Source organism: Schistocerca gregaria, unplaced genomic scaffold (genome assembly GCF_023897955.1).
Source record: "Schistocerca gregaria isolate iqSchGreg1 unplaced genomic scaffold, iqSchGreg1.2 ptg000703l, whole genome shotgun sequence".
Taxonomy (NCBI): domain Eukaryota; kingdom Metazoa; phylum Arthropoda; class Insecta; order Orthoptera; family Acrididae; genus Schistocerca; species Schistocerca gregaria.
The window spans coordinates 57,501-62,500 of record NW_026062081.1 but is presented as its reverse complement, the minus strand read 5'-3'; the positions used below and the strand labels follow the sequence as shown (position 1 = coordinate 62,500).

At 55.0% G+C, this 5,000-nt stretch overlaps 3 non-coding genes across 3 annotated transcripts in view; all 3 read left to right on the top strand.

Moving 5' to 3' along the window:
• The first annotated feature begins 2,384 nt into the window (after positions 1 to 2,384).
• LOC126320155 (small subunit ribosomal RNA) lies at positions 2,385 to 4,277 on the top strand. Its single transcript, XR_007557902.1, has one exon. It is a non-coding gene; the product is annotated as a small subunit ribosomal RNA (ribosomal RNA).
• Positions 4,278 to 4,645: 368 nt separating this feature from the next.
• LOC126320096 (5.8S ribosomal RNA) lies at positions 4,646 to 4,800 on the top strand. The gene has a single exon (XR_007557854.1). It is a non-coding gene; the product is annotated as a 5.8S ribosomal RNA (ribosomal RNA).
• Positions 4,801 to 4,988: 188 nt separating this feature from the next.
• Positions 4,989 to 5,000, top strand: part of LOC126320120 (large subunit ribosomal RNA) — a 4,222-nt gene continuing 4,210 nt past the window's right edge. Inside the window, exon 1 of the ribosomal RNA XR_007557877.1 lies at positions 4,989 to 5,000. This exon is cut by the window's right edge and continues 4,210 nt beyond it. This is a non-coding gene — a ribosomal RNA (large subunit ribosomal RNA).

Sequence of the window (5,000 nt, the reverse complement as noted above, 5' to 3'; positions counted from 1 at the left end):
CTCAAGTTGTCCCTTAACCTAACTCAAGTTGTCCCTTAACCTAACTCAAGTTGTCCCTTAACCTAACTCAAGTTGTCCCTTAACCTAACTCAAGTTGTCCCTTAACCTAACTCAAGTTGTCCCTTAACCTAACTCAAGTTGTCCCTTAACCTAACTCAAGTTGTCCCTTAACCTAACTCAAGTTGTCCCTTAACCTAACTCAAGTTGTCCCTTAACCTAACTCAAGTTGTCCCTTAACCTAACTCAAGTTGTCCCTTAACCTAACCCACGTTGTCCCTTAACCTAACCCACGTTGTCCCTTAACCTAACCCACGTTGTCCCTTAACCTAACCCACGTTGTCCCTTAACCTAACCCACGTTGTCCCTTAACCTAACCCACGTTGTCCCTTAACCTAACCCACGTTGTCCCTTAACCTAACCCACGTTGTCCCTTAACCTAACCCACGTTGTCCCTTAACCTAACCCACGTTGTCCCTTAACCTAACCCACGTTGTCCCTTAACCTAACCCACGTTGTCCCTTAACCTAACCCACGTTGTCCCTTAACCTAACCCACGTTGTCCCTTTGCCTAACATAGTTCACTGCTCGGAATCTCTGGTGTCGTTGTTATCCTCATGTAGATGTCTTGCGAGTGTTGCTTACTTTCCACATATTCCCGCTATCCACTGTCAATTGTACTGCAATAGGACTATATCGGCCCCCCCCCCCCCCTCTGTCCCCCTCTTTGTGTCTCTGTCCTCTCAAGCTGGTCGGTCTGGCGTGTGAGTGTTAAATGAGCCTCGCAGCTGTTCAGTTGCATTCAGATGTCGACGCCCTCAGTGTACGTCGTGGTATGGTCTGTGTCCATTGTCCGCTGATGTCGTACGCGTAACCCACACGCTGTACCGATCATCGGTAGTTACGTACAGAGTGAAGTAGTGTGATACGTGTGACTGTACGCTGGCTGTGCCCAACGGTGTCGAATCTCAATTTCCATATGTTGTGCTCGATGCTACTTGTCTCGTCTCCCAATAACAGCTAGGTTGCACTGTGGTACGCCGTAGAGGCGTGTGGGAGGAACGTACGAACGCATTGTATGTCACCCTGGGTCGCTGGGGGTGGTGGTGCGGTGAGTCAGGTCAGGTCAGGTCAGGTCAGGTCAGCGTGAGCCGTCTGATGTAGTGACGCGTGTATTCCGACTTTGTCGTATTGCCTCACACAAAGTGCTACCCTGGTGGACCGCGTTCCATATCTGGGACATGCCGCAGATGCCGGTTGACAGTGGATCGCGGAAGGGACATCGCATACTTGCGCGGGCCACCTTCCACGTGTTCTCTTCTGCACATGTCGCAGTGTGTATGTGGTCTGATGTAGCGTGTCGTGACACATGACATCCTGGCATGCAAGAATTGTTGAATTCGCAAATGTAGGTGGACATCTACGTTTACTGCCCAAGATACGCAAATGAACTGGAAATCCGTTGTTGAGCGGTTGTTCACGCTGGAGGTGAATCTGTGATGGCGACGATCGGTACAGCTATTAACCGGTTGTTTCAGCGGTACCCGCCACATCCACACACGTGACTAGGCCCATGTGGGTATGAAGCGATACGCGGCGGTGGCTTGGTGGGACTGTTCCCGGCCGGTGAAGGGGGGCCGCCCGGCGTGTTGGCCGCGCGCTGCGTGGGCGCACGCGCAACAGCCGGCTGGTGGGGGGCGCCGAGTGGCAGGAGCGCCAGCCGACGGGCCCGGCAGGCGGCGCAGCTACGCTGCGGCGCACCCTGCACGCGGCGCCTGGCGGCCAAAGTTGGTTCAGCCGAGCCCGGTGCGAAGCGCGGTGGACATCTGCAGTGTGCTGGTCTGATTGAGGACTGTGTGCGTTGAGGATGCGCCGCCGCCTGGCACTCGGCGCCGCGACGCCGTCTGCTGCTCGGTCGCCCCAGCGGTTCTCGCAGGTGGTTTGTATCGCAGTTGTGCGGACGTGTTGGCGCGTGCGCTGTGCTGGGAGAGTTCGCTTCTGCACCCAAGTGGGGCTTTGCCCTTGTGTGGCGCTGGCGTTGGAGCTGCCGGTCACCATAGGTGGCGCGTGTTGTCTCCCGCCGGCAATGCCACGACAGCACGCTCCCGGGCCTCTGTCGGCAGCGGCAAGCTCAGTTGGGAGCAAGGGTGTTCGCACTAAAACCGTCTACTCGCCTAACTCCGGGCGATTGCGCCTCTCTCGAAACCGACCAAGTACCTAGGACGGCGCTGCGCGCCGCCGGGACCTGAGAGGGTTTCGAGGTGTATCGTGCAGGGGAGCTCGGCCTCCTCCTGTTTGCAGAATAATTGAGCGGACGCTTGCGTGTTCGCGCGGGCCCCCGGGACACACTCCCGGGCGGCCGGCTGCTCAGCTCTAGTTGACGCAGCTCCCTGGTTGATCCTGCCAGTAGTCATATGCTTGTCTCAAAGATTAAGCCATGCATGTCTCAGTACAAGCCGCATTAAGGTGAAACCGCGAATGGCTCATTAAATCAGTTATGGTTCCTTAGATCGTACCCACGTTACTTGGATAACTGTGGTAATTCTAGAGCTAATACATGCAAACAGAGTCCCGACCAGAGATGGAAGGGACGCTTTTATTAGATCAAAACCAATCGGATTGGCTTGTCTGGTCCGTTTGCCTTGGTGACTCTGAATAACTTTGGGCTGATCGCACGGTCCTCGTACCGGCGACGCATCTTTCAAATGTCTGCCTTATCAACTGTCGATGGTAGGTTCTGCGCCTACCATGGTTGTAACGGGTAACGGGGAATCAGGGTTCGATTCCGGAGAGGGAGCCTGAGAAACGGCTACCACATCCAAGGAAGGCAGCAGGCGCGCAAATTACCCACTCCCGGCACGGGGAGGTAGTGACGAAAAATAACGATACGGGACTCATCCGAGGCCCCGTAATCGGAATGAGTACACTTTAAATCCTTTAACGAGTATCTATTGGAGGGCAAGTCTGGTGCCAGCAGCCGCGGTAATTCCAGCTCCAATAGCGTATATTAAAGTTGTTGCGGTTAAAAAGCTCGTAGTTGGATTTGTGTCCCACGCTGTTGGTTCACCGCCCGTCGGTGTTTAACTGGCATGTATCGTGGGACGTCCTGCCGGTGGGGCGAGCCGAAGGGGTGCTTTCGCGTCCCGAGGCGGACCCCGTTTAAATCCTACCAGGGTGCTCTTTGTTGAGTGTCTCGGTGGGCCGGCACGTTTACTTTGAACAAATTAGAGTGCTTAAAGCAGGCAAGCCCGCCTGAATACTGTGTGCATGGAATAATGGAATAGGACCTCGGTTCTATTTTGTTGGTTTTCGGAACCCGAGGTAATGATTAATAGGGACAGGCGGGGGCATTCGTATTGCGACGTTAGAGGTGAAATTCTTGGATCGTCGCAAGACGAACAGAAGCGAAAGCATTTGCCAAGTATGTTTTCATTAATCAAGAACGAAAGTTAGAGGTTCGAAGGCGATCAGATACCGCCCTAGTTCTAACCATAAACGATGCCAGCCAGCGATCCGCCGCAGTTCCTCCGATGACTCGGCGGGCAGCCTCCGGGAAACCAAAGCTTTTGGGTTCCGGGGGAAGTATGGTTGCAAAGCTGAAACTTAAAGGAATTGACGGAAGGGCACCACCAGGAGTGGAGCCTGCGGCTTAATTTGACTCAACACGGGAAACCTCACCAGGCCCGGACACCGGAAGGATTGACAGATTGATAGCTCTTTCTTGATTCGGTGGGTGGTGGTGCATGGCCGTTCTTAGTTGGTGGAGCGATTTGTCTGGTTAATTCCGATAACGAACGAGACTCTAGCCTGCTAACTAGTCGCGTGACATCCTTCGTGCTGTCAGCGATTACTTTTCTTCTTAGAGGGACAGGCGGCTTCTAGCCGCACGAGATTGAGCAATAACAGGTCTGTGATGCCCTTAGATGTTCTGGGCCGCACGCGCGCTACACTGAAGGAATCAGCGTGTCTTCCTAGGCCGAAAGGTCGGGGTAACCCGCTGAACCTCCTTCGTGCTAGGGATTGGGGCTTGCAATTGTTCCCCATGAACGAGGAATTCCCAGTAAGCGCGAGTCATAAGCTCGCGTTGATTACGTCCCTGCCCTTTGTACACACCGCCCGTCGCTACTACCGATTGAATGATTTAGTGAGGTCTTCGGACTGGTACGCGGCATCGACTCTGTCGTTGCCGATGCTACCGGAAAGATGACCAAACTTGATCATTTAGAGGAAGTAAAAGTCGTAACAAGGTTTCCGTAGGTGAACCTGCGGAAGGATCATTACCGACTAGACTGCATGTCTTTCGATGTGCGTGTCGTGTCGTGTCGCGCAACACGCTACCTGTACGGCAGTGGCCGTGCGCCGCGTGCGGAACCACGCGTGCCTCTCAAAACTAGCGGAAGTGTTGTTGTTGTGTGGTACGAGCGCTGAAGCTCTGGAGCGGCTGGCCTGCGGTACCTGGCGCCTGGCGCCGGTTTTGAATGACGTTCGCCCGAGTGCCTGTCCGCTCCGGTGTGGAGCCGTACGACGCCCATCGGCTGTGAGGCCGTTGGACACAAAAAAAAATAGTGGAACAGGGGCCGTCAGACGCCTCAGTCCCGCAAATGCTACTGTCTTGAAAGAGACAGTGGGAGACTGAAAAGGAAAAGATCACCCAGGACGGTGGATCACTCGGCTCGTGGGTCGATGAAGAACGCAGCAAATTGCGCGTCGACATGTGAACTGCAGGACACATGAACATCGACGTTTCGAACGCACATTGCGGTCCATGGATTCCGTTCCCGGGCCACGTCTGGCTGAGGGTCGGCTACGTATACTGAAGCGCGCGGCGTTTGTCCCGCTTCGGAGACGTGGGAGTGTCGTGGTCGCCTGTGTGGCCGGCCGCGTCTCCTTAAACGTGCGATGCGCGCCCGTCGCCTGGCGGTTCGCATACCGGTACTTTCTCGGTAGCGTGCACAGCCGGCTGGCGGTGTGGCGTGCGACACCTCGTACAACGACCTCAGAGC